The sequence below is a fragment of the Somniosus microcephalus genome, chromosome 1, assembly GCF_052327205.1.
Source record: "Somniosus microcephalus isolate GS21.2 chromosome 1, FLI_Smic_1.0, whole genome shotgun sequence".
Lineage (NCBI taxonomy): Eukaryota > Metazoa > Chordata > Chondrichthyes > Squaliformes > Somniosidae > Somniosus > Somniosus microcephalus.
In genome coordinates, this window is record NC_140987.1 from 187,292,228 (window position 1) to 187,306,702 (window position 14,475).

Consider the following 14,475-nt stretch of genomic DNA (forward strand, 5'->3'; position numbering starts at 1 on the left):
TCCGCTGTTGCTAGCGCTGTTGCTGGCATTTTATGCCTTGATGGCGACGCCCTATGGTCTTCGCGCACTTCCCCCCGCGCTGCTGCTAACGCCGCTCTCCGCGGTTTCCGTGGCAAACTGCAGCTCCTCGCGGCTTTCTGCGCGTTTAATTTTAATTTTTTTATTTCCCCGTCTTCGGAACAACCCTGCGGGACTCTTGCCTCCCTCTTCTCAGGTCTGTATGCTGCCCGGCTTCGTAGCACCGGCCGCGCCCAATGTGCTCCACCCTCTCTCTCTCTCCTCTTCCCGACAACGCTGCTCGGCCCCGTTGCAAGCCACCCGCTCGAACTCTAGACCGCCGCAGCCCAGGAAGGATCAGTGCACTACCTGCCACCAGCCCGATTGGCTGAAGCACCATCGACAGGATAACGAAACCCCGCTTTCGACAGCCTCTCCTGCAAATCTTCAACTCCGCTGACTCAGAGGTGGATGCCCATGGTCGACGCCCATTTCTACTGTTTCTTGCTTCCTTCTGGCCTCGACCTCTGATAACTTCGCTTCAGGGATGGATCCCCATGAGGTGGTGCAGATTGTAGGTAAGTTCGTATCTGCTCGTCACCAGTATTATGTCCGTGTATAATTGAGACACGGACTGCAGGAATTGATTATAACAAGTCTTTACTGAATGGAGACAACCTGGAAACTGAAACTACAGAAGCCTGCTAGAGCCTTTTATACAGGGGTGGTCACTGCCGGTACTGCAGTCTGAGACCAGTTATTCCCTTAAAGGTACATACACAACAACAGGGAGTGGGTGCTGCAAGTGGAGAAGACCTTGGTTCTGACTTCAAGGGTTCTGGTCAGACCACTTGCTCCCAGTCATGGGTACTTTAGTTGTCATCCCACTTGGCCTGCAGCATGACAGCGAGATGGAGCAGAGGCAGCAAAGAAGAGGACAAGCTGCTCACAGAGGGAAGAGGAGGATAAGGGATTTCCACAGGAGACCTTACCTAGGGTCTTCCGAGATCAATTGTCTTACCTCAGCCTGAGCCAGGAGCAGTGTGTCAGGTGCCTGCACTTTATGAAGGAAGTGCTCACAGAACTCTGCCACCTCTTGCAACCAGACCTACAGCCTCACACCAGGGCAAGGACAGCTCTGCCAGTGACTGTGAAGGTGACCATGGCCCTGAATTTTCTCACGTTGGGACCCTTCCAGGCTGGAGCAGGTGACATCTGTAACATCTCCCAGTTCACTGTCCACTGCTGCATAAGAGAGGTGACACAAGCTCTTTATGCCAGGAGAAGGGACTTAATTGTCTTCCCTCGGAACAGAGAGAAGCAGGCGGAATGTGCATGTGGCTTTGCCAGGATAGTGGGCTTCCCCATGGTGCAGGGTGCCATTGACTGCATGCAAGTGGCTTCGTGGGGAGTCACATCTAAATGCTGAGATGTACCGCAACTGCAAAGGTTTCCACTTGCTGAATGTGCAGTTGGTGTGCGATCATGTTCAGCACATCATGATGGTGAATGCCCGGTATCCTGGCAGCAGTCATGATGTTTTTATTCTGCACCAGTCCGCTGTTCCTTCAGTCTTTGACCCACCACGACAAACCAGAGGATGGCTACTGGGCAACAAGTGCTATCCGCTGGCCACCTGGTTCATGAATCCACTGCGCAACCCAAGCACACGTGGGCAGCATGCATATAACGAAAGCCATGCTGCCACACGGAATCCGATAGAGCAGACCATTGGCATCCTTAAACAATGATTCTGCTGCCTGGACTGCTCTGAAGGAGCCCTGCTGTACTCGCCAGATGAAGAGGAGGAGGAGGAGGAAAAGAGGAGGCAACCAATACAGCTCCTTTCTGGCGGGGCTGTCTGTGATCTACTCATTCGATTGCAGTACCAGTGAACACAACCCCAATTCCCCATTCATCAACAGTCCCACACCTTACTTTCCCTCTGTTACTGACCATCACAGCGTCCTCTTGGCCACAATGCTACAAATAAAGACACCACAAAAAAAAATTCCAAATCAAATTTATAAATTAAACCATCTAATATTACATACCAAAGTCAACTAATCACCCTTGTGCATTCCCGTAGTGTCTGTCTTCTGTGTGCCTTTGCCTGTCATAAGTGCAATTACGCAGTGCTACCCCAGTGGCTGCAGCATGGCTGTTGGAACGCTGCTGAATTTCAGTGGGGGAGACTGCAGATGGCCTTGCAGGATGACCTCGAGCATCTCTGGGTTTAGAAGGCCCAGGTTCAGACTGCACCACCTCGGCATGGGTGGCAGTAGTCTGGGTTGGCTGCCTGACAGGCAAAAGCAAGGGCATGGTGGAGTGGCAGTGGTGGGAGGATGAATGCTGTCATCCTGAGAGAGGACAGCAGGTTCGTGCTCCATGGAGCCACTACCACTCCCCTGGGGTGGCACCTCAGCAATCCTAGTAATCTGTTGGAGGACATATTGCTGGACTGCTCTGACATGCTGCAAGCCCCTTTCCACACTGGTAACCACAGCCATGATGGCAGCATTCTGTGCTTGCATGGCAGCAAGCTAAGGTTGCATGACAGAAGTCTGAGCTTCCACTGCGACATTCAGATGTTGGGTAGCTTCTGCTTGTGCTGCAATGGAAGCTGAGACATTGGCCATTAGATGCTGCATCATGGTTGGATCTATAAGTGCGCTAATGGAGTTGTCCATCACTTCCATGCTGGAAATCATGGGCTCCAAGCTCTGCACAAAGCCCTGTTCAAGGTTGATCCTGGAATCCTCCATGCTCCTTGACATTGGACTCAGGCTTTCTGACAGGCCTGCCAATGCACCAAGCATTTCATTGTGCATACCCATCAGCGTTCTTCTGCAGGCCGCCCCATTGAAGTCGTCATCTGAGTCTTCTGCAGCAGCAGTCATGTGTGACCTCGCCTGTGTTGAGCTGGCACCTGCGCTACCCTTGTCCCCTGCCCTAGCTGCAGGCCACTCGTGCCCAGTGTGTCACCAAGTGCAGATCCCGCTAAAGTATGCTGAGTGTCAGTATCTGAGCTGGTGGCTGCGAGTGTTAAATTGAGTGATGGTGCATCTTCTGCATCACATCATTCTTCCTCTTGCTCCTCCACCACTGCCTGTCCAGGTTGCAGTTCTTGGCTATCTGAAAGAAGAAGGGCACAAGGGCAGGGTTGCAGTGAGGGGAAGGGGAAAGCAGGAAGCAGGAGGTGTATGCTTACACTATGTGCAGCTTGTAAATCGGAAGAGATTGTGGGACTGAGGGGGGAAGTGGGATGTGAGAAGGGGGATTAGGCATGAGGATACCGTGATCTTGTATTGTTTCTGCCTCGCTGCTCACCACGGGCTCAGCAATGTCCGCTCCAATTATCTCCAGCACCGTCTCCTTCATGGGGGTCAGTTCATGCAGACACACCTGTCCCCTGCCGGTTAGGTCCTGCTGCTGCCGGTTATGAGCCACCTTGTCCTGGAAGAGAGAGGGAAGTGTGCCAGTGAGTGTGGAGCAATATGTTTGGGTGATATGCCTGTCATGGTTGAATAGCTGGTAGTGTGTTCAAGGTGTGAGATGTGGGTGTGAGGTTAGCAGCATTGGTAAGTGTGTGAAGGTGAGGTAAAGCTATGATTGTGAGGTATGAGTGGTGATAGCTAGAGGTTGTTGGTAGGTTAGTGATGGGGGTGTGGTGCATTGAGCAGTGTGTGAGGCTTGTGGTGCAGATGTTGGGATATGGCATTTCCTGAAGTTTTCACTCACCTTGACCACTCATGTGAGGTCATTAAACTTCTTCCTGCACTGAATCCAGGTCCTCGGGGCTATACTGCTGGCATTGACTGCGACGGCTATCTGCTCCCAATCCCTTCTCAGCATATGTCTGGGGGGGCCTGCTGGCCCCCATGGATAGAGGACACCTCTCCTCCTGTCCACCTCCTGCACTTGAGTGGCCTTGACTGCTGCATCTGAAAATCTGGGAGCCCTCTCTCTGCCATTTTGTGCCATCTTCACTCTTCCTGTAGGCCACACACTTGTCTACAATGACTTCCGTACCTGCTGCAGCCAGAATGTACCTCCCCTTTTAGAGGTGCAGCCTGGCTTTTAGAAGTGCAGGCTAGCTTTAATTCACATGAACTTGGGCCCCCTGCTGAGGCATGCAGCCACTCAACAGCGCATTTAGCACTGGGCTGCATGCTTCTGTCATTTAAATTAACAGACATCACGAAGTTTGCAAGTTGCCTGCTTCGGAAGGAATGGGCGTGGGGTTGTCACACATCGTGATAACCTTGCCTGTTTCTGTGCCTTATCCAATTTCTAGGCCTTTATGTTTTAACATATTTATATACACATTGCTCTGGAAATCTGTAGAGGTGGGAGCATAAGTATTGAAATGCACCCAACTGGAACCTCTGACACTGACCCTGCCAAATTTCATGAGGTCATCTCAACCTATTCACTCAACGAATGACTTCCAGTACCTGCTTATTATCAACTAATTAACATCTGAATGGTAAGTGCCTGTGCCACTAGGGATGCATCTTGGGCTTCTACTCACTGAAAAGGCTGCAAATTGTGATTTTAAAATGTTGACCCAGGGGATCTGCTGCAGGGATCCACTAGAAACAGAAAATTCATGCCCCTTTGTTAAGAGGGTCGCTTTAAATTTAAAACAAAAAACATTTCTTCAAGGCTCCAAGCCACAATCCTGGCCTGGGTTCTCAGCTGGGCATCACTTTTGCTGCTTGTCATTGAGATATGGCTGGTTACCTCTGCTGCTGACCCTACGCCAGCTCTCTGTGAGCGTCGAAGGTGTAAGAACTTTCAATGTAGGAAGTCCCCACCCTTGGCCCTGCCCTCCCTTTATTTTGGGTGGGCCGAGGTATTGTCCCCAGCAGACCAATTGTTAGGCCGAGACCTGACGTATTTGAGTCCTGGCCTAACCTGAAGCCCTTCCAGTGGACTCCCGCCGAAGTTATGGAAGGGCTATGGATTTTCCTGGCCTACATATTTAAATACATTTTACTGTACAATAGAAAAAAATTTCACTTGAATGCACTGATCAATGAATTACAAATATTGCTGAGCAAAATTTCAACTGCTATATCGGCCTATTCATCTTAAGATCTATAATTGTTCATGGTAACATGTAATGTAAAGAGTGAATAGGTTGAGATGAGCTTAATCTTTTAACCCAAACAACGGTATTAAAGCAGTTGATCTGTGGGACAATACACAAATATAGACGATACTGTGAGATAACATTATATAACTTGCTGTACCTTAATGGTAGTTTTGAAATGTTGTTATTCAAAATGGATGAAAGGTATTCATTGTCACTGGATGGTGGCAACATTAAATTAAGATCTCAGGGTGGATTTCATCTATTAGACATAAAACATTCTAAAATAAAAATATTTATGAATTTTTTTTTATCCTCTGAACTGCAGTTCATAATTATAAAAAGAACTATATTTAGACAAGTTAGTGTACCAAATCTATAAAGAACAAAATTAGCTTCAGAACCACACAGTGAAAGTCATCAGCTTTTGTGAGAAAGTAACTTGTACACATACTGTAGGATCGACTGAGCAGCTGTCTGTTGTCCAAGTGTACATAACATCAAAGGTTAGCTTTCTGTATTTGTTTTATTTCATGCCAACTGAAATCTGAGCTCTGGGTTACCTGAGTTATCTTTTACATTGTAAATAAATCCAACTGTATTACTGGAACTGAATATTCAAAATGTCATATTTCACAGCTGCTGAATTGATGAATAGGTAATTGATTCTGAAAAAGCCCAGTGAGATAATGTGAGAGGCACTCAAGGACTATGTATTAGAAAATGGGAGGTTAAATATTCCTGCTAATTAAATCATTGGACAGATAGCATAAATAGATTAATTTTGTTCCGAAGTACATACAAGGTATGAATAACTAATATCGGAAATAGTACTAATATTTCTGGGATGATACAACGTAGCATCAATAAACTGATATGTAACATATTAAACAATCTCAGATAATTTGCTATTAAAATGTAAAAATGTTTATAGATTATTCCATGTATTTCACGTAGCATGAATTTCTGATGTTTAGGACTGTTTGAACTTGTTTTGAATGCTTTTCATTCTCCCATTTTCTCTCCTCCTTTCTTTAAGGCACCAATCATGGATGTTGGTGACCATCTGCACTTTACCCAAATGTCATTTTCTTGTATGAGTCTAGACAGAAAGTGCTGGCAGCCTATTAAATTGGTGACATTACAGCTGAATCTAGTCCAATCCCCAGACAATATTCACACATGCTCCTCCCACGAGGGATCACGAGTATAGCTATCAGCAACAGGAACCGTAACTGCTCTCTACCCTCCCTAGCTTGGGTGCATTCTGGCAAATTGTAGCACTCCCATCACTGCAACGGCTGAGCTCTGCTTACTCACCATTGGCCTGTTTTGTAAGTCTTAGCACCATAGCACTCAATGCATTTACCCATTGAGTTGACAGGGCAACTGGAATGATTTGAACTATAGATAACTTCTTTATAATAGATCAAACAGTTATCCCAAATAACATTTTAAGGATGTGAAAGGTACTATAAAACTGCTCTTTCTTAATTTCTTTCTTTCAAATGTCACAGAAAATCGATTAAGGACTTAAAATGTACACTCAGTAAAAATAATTGTTTATTAAGAAAGAAGAAAAGAAAGAATTAGTATTTATATCGCATTTTTAAGACCTCAGGACTCCCCCAAAGCGCATTCAGCCAATGAAGTACTTTTTGAAGCGTAAGCACTGTTGTAAAGTAGGAAACACAGCAGCCAATGTGAACACAGCAAGCTCCCATAAACAGCAATGAAATAATGACAAGATAATGGCCCAGAAATTCGGGTCAGGGGCTTCCCGCGGGTGTAAGCCCTCGACCTGCACTTACCTTGCGCGCTGGCCGTTGAGCTGTGGGCCCCTGTGGAATTCCAATCCAGGGCCTGGTCCAGCAACCGGCATGCAGTGCTTGCGTATCCCAGGGGTGCAGTTAGTTCGATGCATCCCCTGGGATCACGTGGGTCTTGGAGAGCCAATCGGAGCAGGGAATGCTCCATTCATAAGTTTGACAGGAAGAGCTGTCAAAACTTATAAATACTACGGCCCCAAAACATCACTAAATCTTCAAATAAATTTAAAAAAAACATCACATTTTTTAAATAAACTATAAATTACATGAAATAACTATTTTAAACAATAACTTAAATTTTTGAAAAAAATAATTTTATTTTCTAATGGGGCTAAAAATAAACTTACCTTTCTTTAAAGTAATTAAAAATAATAATAAACCTGTGGGAAAAATGTTTTTATTTTAATTAATTCACCACTTACCTTGTAAAAAGCAAGCCTTACACCTGCTTTTTACATGTCTAACTTCTGCAGGCTTACCCTCCCGGAGAAACCTGCAAAAAAAACGTAAGTTCGATGCTCACGCGCAGCCTCTCCTGCGCACGCGTTCGAACTCTGAACCCCTTCTTTCAGGGGAATGGAAGTGCCGGTTTCCTGCGCATGCGCAGTGCATGCAGGAAACCGACACTTCCATTGGGCCTACGGGTGAGTACCCCGTGTGTACTCACCCGTGGGGACCCGAATTTCTGGGCCAATCTGTTTTAGTGGTTGTGGGATTAATATTGACCAGGACACCAGGGAGAACTCCCCGGTTCTTTTGCAAATAGTGCCATGAGATATTTTACATCCATCTGAGAGGGCAGGCAGGGTCTCAGTTTAACATCTCATCCGAAAGACAGCACCTCTGACAGTGCAGCACTCCCTCAGTACTGCACTCAAGTGTCAGCCTAGATTATGTGCTCAAGTCTCTGGAGTGGGACTTGAACCCACAACATTCTGAGTCAGAGGTGAGAGTGCTACCACTGACACCTAATTAAAATATATAAATAAGATTACACAGTGTTATGTTTGGGGTTTTCTCTATTGCTTCATGGTGCCTATATTACCAATGTCAATAGAGAGCCTGAGGTCAGCAATCAGATGGAAGTAAGTAGACAACTGTAAAACCATCTACCTCTGTGTAATACAAAGACTAGAGATTACTTAAAGATCCTCTAAAGAGCTGATATGTATTTCTTATTTAAATATATAAAATTAATACAAATACTAATTAAATAGTGACTTAGGGTACATATTTAGTGTAACTGCAAAGGGGCGGTGTACCCTCCCAAAAATTAAAGGGAACATTGGCCCTTGGACCTCCTGGGCACTTTTTAAACTTACCTAAAATTGATTTAAATATTTTGACCATGCAGATGTTCCTGCTCGTGCTCTCAAAACGTTTGGACCTCGAATTTCCATCTGGCCAGTGGCATACCCGAGGTATAATTCTCAAGGACAACTGGAAGGGGTGGAAAATGGGGTGGGACCCGCTAACGCCAGGTCCGTGCTCCGAAGAGTAGGTGGCAGGAGTTAACTCTAGGGGCATGGCTGGTGGAAGTTCCACCCGCCTTCTGGAAGTCTGGTGTTCAAAAAAGAGGTGAGGACACTGGGATGACATTACCCACCAGATTTTAAACTGCTCCTGCCTCCTCTCCTCCGAATAAACTGGACACCAGCAAAATACAATTATAGGTGGCAATGAGCCACTGTGCAGGCCATTTAGGACTGAGATGAGAAGAAATTTCTTCACACAGAGGGTGGTGAATCTTTGGAATTCTCTACCCCAGAGGGCTGTGGAGGCTCAGTCATTGATTATATTTAAAACAGAAGTCGATAGATTTCTGACTAGTAAGGGCATCTAGGGATATGGTGATAGGGCCGGTGAATGGAGTTGAGGCAGAAGATCAGCCATGATCTCATTGAATGGCAGAGCAGGCTCGAAGGGCCGAGCTCCTATTTCTTATGTTCTTATGTTCTTATGTAATGTACCTCAGCAGGTGTGATATTAGGACCATGCAACGAGTGCAATTGCACAGGGCCCCGAACTAGTGAAGGGGCCTGAGCAGATTCAGATAAAGGGTAGCAACACAATGGTAATAGCTGACCTCTGAACATCCAAGTTCTTTCTCCTCATTACATTTAGTTAAGCCGTAAGGGTGAAGAAAGGCACCTTTTATAACTTACGCAAATGATTAGACCATGGGGCTGTATTATTTTACTTACTGAGAGGTGCGTGAGCTGAGCAGAAGATTTGCAGCTCTCTTATGATAAGTGTCGTAATCCAGGTGACTCGCAGCAGCTGGCTGAGGGCTGCAACCTCAGTGCTCGCCTTCTCACCTACCCCACTCATTCTCCCTCAGTCATGGCTGAGGTGAGAGAAGAAGACAAATTCAGTTCTCACAAACTGTTAAGTACCACTCAACTACTTCGATAAGACCTTGCTGCAGCTAAAACACAAAACGTTAGCCTCTGACTTATCAGACGGCGCATACACTGAAACAACATTGGTGTTTCAAGACGTTATAATCGTTCAATGTTATTTACTTTTGTGTTAGCTATCGCTTATCATTTTGTTAACTATTTTTATACGACCTATTACAAACATGCTTTTTCACAATCATACGTGTGTGGATTTGACACCAGATTATGTAGGTAGTATCAAGTATCATAGTCTAGTAAAATGTAGAGGTCCCAACCATGACCTTTTCATAAGGCCACCGCAAGGCGAACACTGCTCCTGCACATCAGGTGCAGAGTAGTCCTCAGGCCTCTAGGGACCTGAAGCCCATTTCGCCCCAGAGCGTTGGGCACCTGCCATTACATTATCAACCCCAGTGTGTCCTGTGGAGAGATGTTTCATGAAAAAGGGAAGGTGCAAGCTAATATTTTCCTAAGCTTTGGATTTTTGGTTCTCACTATAAAAACCCACCCTCGAGCCCAATGGAACAGTCTACTTATTCAATAATTGTAGGTAAGGCCTGTTAAATTGATTTTTTTCTCTGAAAGGTACTATAATTTGTATTTTGTGTCTCTAAAACATGCAGACAGCAAGGGAAGAAATGAAAGACAGATTACTTAATATCTATGACTTTTGGTTTGATGAGAAAATATCTATTTTCAAACTATCTATTCAATAATTGTAATGTGGCTGACTCAATTAAATCATTTTGATGGTGAATACCAAGTATTAGTAATTCTAAGCATGAATGTCACAATGGCCCAGATTTTGTGTTATGAAGAATGGTGAGGCTATCAGTGCTCACTTTTATTATGGGCAGTAAACTCTGGAGTCCACACATGTGCAGTTAAACACAGAAATCCGCAAGTTGCTGTCCGACTTGCCCTGCTCCTCCACAAGCTTTGCTATACCGATACCTCACCCAGAGACTTGGTAATCAAACCCATGAAGGGCGTGAAGTTGCAGTACTTACCCACTAGATGCCCACTAAACTTGCCAGTAAAAGTTAGGGCTTGTGCATTCAAATGTAAATTAATTTTTAATGGACGATAAGTCTTAACTACTACCAAATAACCTCTCTGGCACATAAAATTTACTTCTACATGTGTGGAGTCTCATTCCTTCAGATTTTAATTATTGTTGGAGATTTAAAAAAATTAAAATTAACATAACTTTTTTTACTCTTTCTTTCTGTCTTTTTTCTCTCTCTCTTAATCCCATCTTTCTTTCCCTCTCTTTATTTAGCTTTCTGTACATAATTTTACATTAAATTGAATATTCTAACTTACTCTTCCTGGTTTAGACTCTGCGGCCGAGATTTTCCGGGGGTCAGCGGGCACGATCAGTGGCGGGTTGGGTGGGAAAGTGTTTTTTCCCCCAGTGGGTCGGGACCCCACTGTGAACCCACCGCCACACATCTTTACCAAATGTTGGGTCTGTCAGCGCTGAGCAGACCTGACACACAGCAGCAGGGGAGCCAATTTAAATGATTAGTGGCTTGTTTACAGCCACTTAACAATAGTTTTAAATTGAATTTTTGAATTTGACAGCTCGCTCATGGGTTTCACGCTGTTGCTAGACCACGTCTGTGAAGCTGAGGCGGGAGGTCAGTGGCCATTGAATCAGCTGATGAGTTGACAGCTTCAAATGTCAAGTAAAAGCTCCCACCTTACAGAGATATCATCCCTTAGCCACAAGCTCTTCCTCACTGCATTTCCACAACAAAGTCACCATGCTGCAAGTCTGTACACAAGTATCCATCCAGTCTGACCTCATTACCTCTCTGACCATTGACAGATCGTTTCTGTCATCTCTACTTCACCTGCCATCTATTCCATCAGCAAGGGTGCCCTTTATACTCTTTCACCTTGGTCCTCAGAATCTTTCCATGATCAGCCCCAGCACCAGCAGCACCAGGCACACTAGCAGCACCAACAACAACAACAACCTACTCTGCAATCAACTAATGCTGCACAGGACAGAGGGCATCAGCACCCGACCACATTGCTGCCCGGGAGGCCAGGGAGGGGCTCACCATGGCCAGATTTACTTCACTTGACATTGTACACCCTGGCTGCCACATGATGCATCAGGTTGGCACCACCCCACACCAACACCATAAAGCATCCCTACAATGACCAAGCAATTCCTTTCACACTCACCACCATTGTGAGGGGTACCATTATGTCTCACCATTCACTGCAACTCACTAAGCCACTTCCAAAGGTGCACACAAATCTGTCCAAGAACACAAAGTGTTGCAAATAAAGATTTCAATGTTTGATACCACATTAACAGAAACTTTACATGGACATTGCATAAAACACCCAAGTGCCTACCCTTGTGTGTTGTTAGTTGGTATGATTGCACTAGGATGAGGGTGAGTGTGAGGGGTGGCTAGTGAGATGGGGATGTGGTAATATAGATATAGAGGGAGGGTTGGGTGAAGGTGCAAGGTAAGTTAGTGTGAGTAAGTATGTGCAGGAGCAGGGTAGGGAAGGCAGAGTGATGGGGATGCGATGAGAGGCACTGCAGGATGAGATTGAGTATGGCTTTGTACTAACCTTTCATGATCTACTGAGATCATTGAAACATTTGTGGCACTGCACCCAGGCCCTCCTGACCACATCCCTGCTTGTGCCCTCCTCTGTAATGTGCAACCAGGCTGTCTTGATCTCCTGGGGAGGTCTCTTCCACCCATGGGAAGGGAAGAAGACCTCCCTGCATGCTGTGACTCCCTCCATAAGCATCTGGAGGGAGTCATGAGAGAGCCTGGGTGCAGCCCTGCACCTCGGTGCAGTGATTGTCAGTGTTTGCAGCATCTCAATGCTGTAGAACACCGACAGCAGAAATGTTAAAATAAACTTGGACATGATCCCTTTGAGGAAACCAGCTGTACTGGTCTCGCTAGACGTGCTCCTATCTAGTTATCCAGCCAGCTAAACACTCATTCAAATAATTCCTCGAGAAGCAGGTTTGCTGTTTTGAAGCTTTACTTGAACAAATTTGTGAAACTGTAAACAAAGACAAAGCATGTTTTGTACATAGAACTGAGTACTATACATTAGATGTTACATAAGCTATAAACATGTTTATGACAATAGAATAGACTAATTGTATAACTAAATAGCACTGGAGCTAAACTTTGGTAACTAACAACTAATAACTTCTTATAGACAAAGTATTGTCAAAATACTACACTGACAAGGTTGTTCTCATGTTATTAAACAAAGATACTCACAGACATTGTGTCTTGCCTAGCGTATGAGAAGAGATGGAACAGGATTGAGAACCCCTCATGTAGCTTTCTTCATAACTTTGCCAGGTTCTTCCTGGAATACTACTTCCGGGTCAAACAGGAACAAGGTCAAATAACCTAATGCTATACACTAACTACCACTAGAGGGTGCTATCTGCATGTAATAAGTCCAGAACACTCCCCGTCTGGGGTCATTAGCGACTCCACATAATCCTAACTCTACTTGTCACTGGAGTCCTCTGGCGACAAAAGAAGGACCACCTCAGAGACAGGCCGAGAGAAGACCTTTGCTGTTCCTTCTTTGATGACTCTCAAGTCCACCTTTCTCACTCTCCCATCCTGGCTGGGATGGGACTTCACGATGATAGCCATAGGCCATTCATTCCTTTTTGCCTGACTGTCCTTCATCAAGACAACATCTCCTTCTTTGAGACTTGGCCTCTTGTCCTGCCACTTGCGTTGGCTCTGCAATGTGTTGAGGTACTCCCGTCGCCACCTGCCCCAAAACGTGTCTGCCAGACTCTGAACCCGTTTTCATTCTTCCTTGAAGAGTTCTCTTTCCCCAAACTCTCCTGGAGGACAAGGGGAAACACCTGTCTTCTGGGTCAAAAGCATGGCCAGAGTGAGGATGAGGGGCGATTCCAGGTCTGAAGACATGGGGATGAGGGGCCTTGCATTCATCACGGTGGTGACCTCAGCCATCAGTGTGGTCAAGACTTCATGTGTGAGGCACAACGATCTACCTTGGAGAAGCAACCAGTTGAGGATGCGGCGGGCAATGCCGATCATGCGCTCCCATGCGCCACCCATGTGGGATGAGTGAGGTGGGTTGAATACCCAGGTACATTTCTGCTCTTGGAGATACTTCTCCACACTCTCTGAGCTGGAACTTGATCCATCCATCTTCAGCTCTCTGCAAGCGCCAACAAAGTTTGTGCCGCAATCCGAGCGTATTTGCTTTGCCGGGCCTCTGATTGAGAAAAACCTTCTCAGAGCATTTATGAAGCTGGAGGCGCTCATTGTTTCTATAACTTCGATGTGTACAGCTCTTGTGGACATACATGAGAACATCACCGCCCACCTTTTGCTATTGGTGTGTCCTCCTCTGGTGCGGCACGAGACCACGTCCCATGGTCCGAAGACGTCTACACCTACATAGGTGAAAGGTAGTGCTACTTGTAGCCACTCGGCTGGCATATCTGCCATCTGTTGGTGCTCTGTCTTCCCACGGAGTTTCTTGCAGGTGACACATTTGAAAAGCGTGCCGCTGATACATCTCTTAGCTCCAACCAACCAGAGGCCATCTGCTCTGATGGCACCTTCAGTGAAATGTCTGCCCTAGTGCTTCACAGCCTCATGATGATGACGCACAAGCAGAGTGACCAGGTGATGACGACCTGGAATGAGGATGGGGTTCGTTGCATTTGTTCCTGGTTGAGTCTGCGATATGCGTCCCCCAACTCTGAGAAGTCCGTCGGTGTCGACGATAGGATGCAGCTTCCGTAGACTGCTGTGAGGGGGTAGGTTGCATTCTGCTGCTATGCACTTCAACTTTTCTGAGTAACACTTGTGTTGGACGCTATTCATCACAAGGATTTTGGCTCTCTTGCGCTCCTCTTCAGAGGGACTCTTATGACAGGTGTGCCACCCATGGCAGCTACTCTCTTGTCTAGACTGGGAGAAGGTATGAGCTATGTGGGTTAGGCGTGCTACTGTCTTTATGAGAGTGTTCCATTTGGAGAAACGCTCAAACCGTTTGGTGCTCATCGGGTCCTTAGAGATTTGAGTAACGTTCGCTGTGACTTGTGGGCGTATCTCAGAGTCAGAAACAGGGTTGAGGAGGTCGAATGACT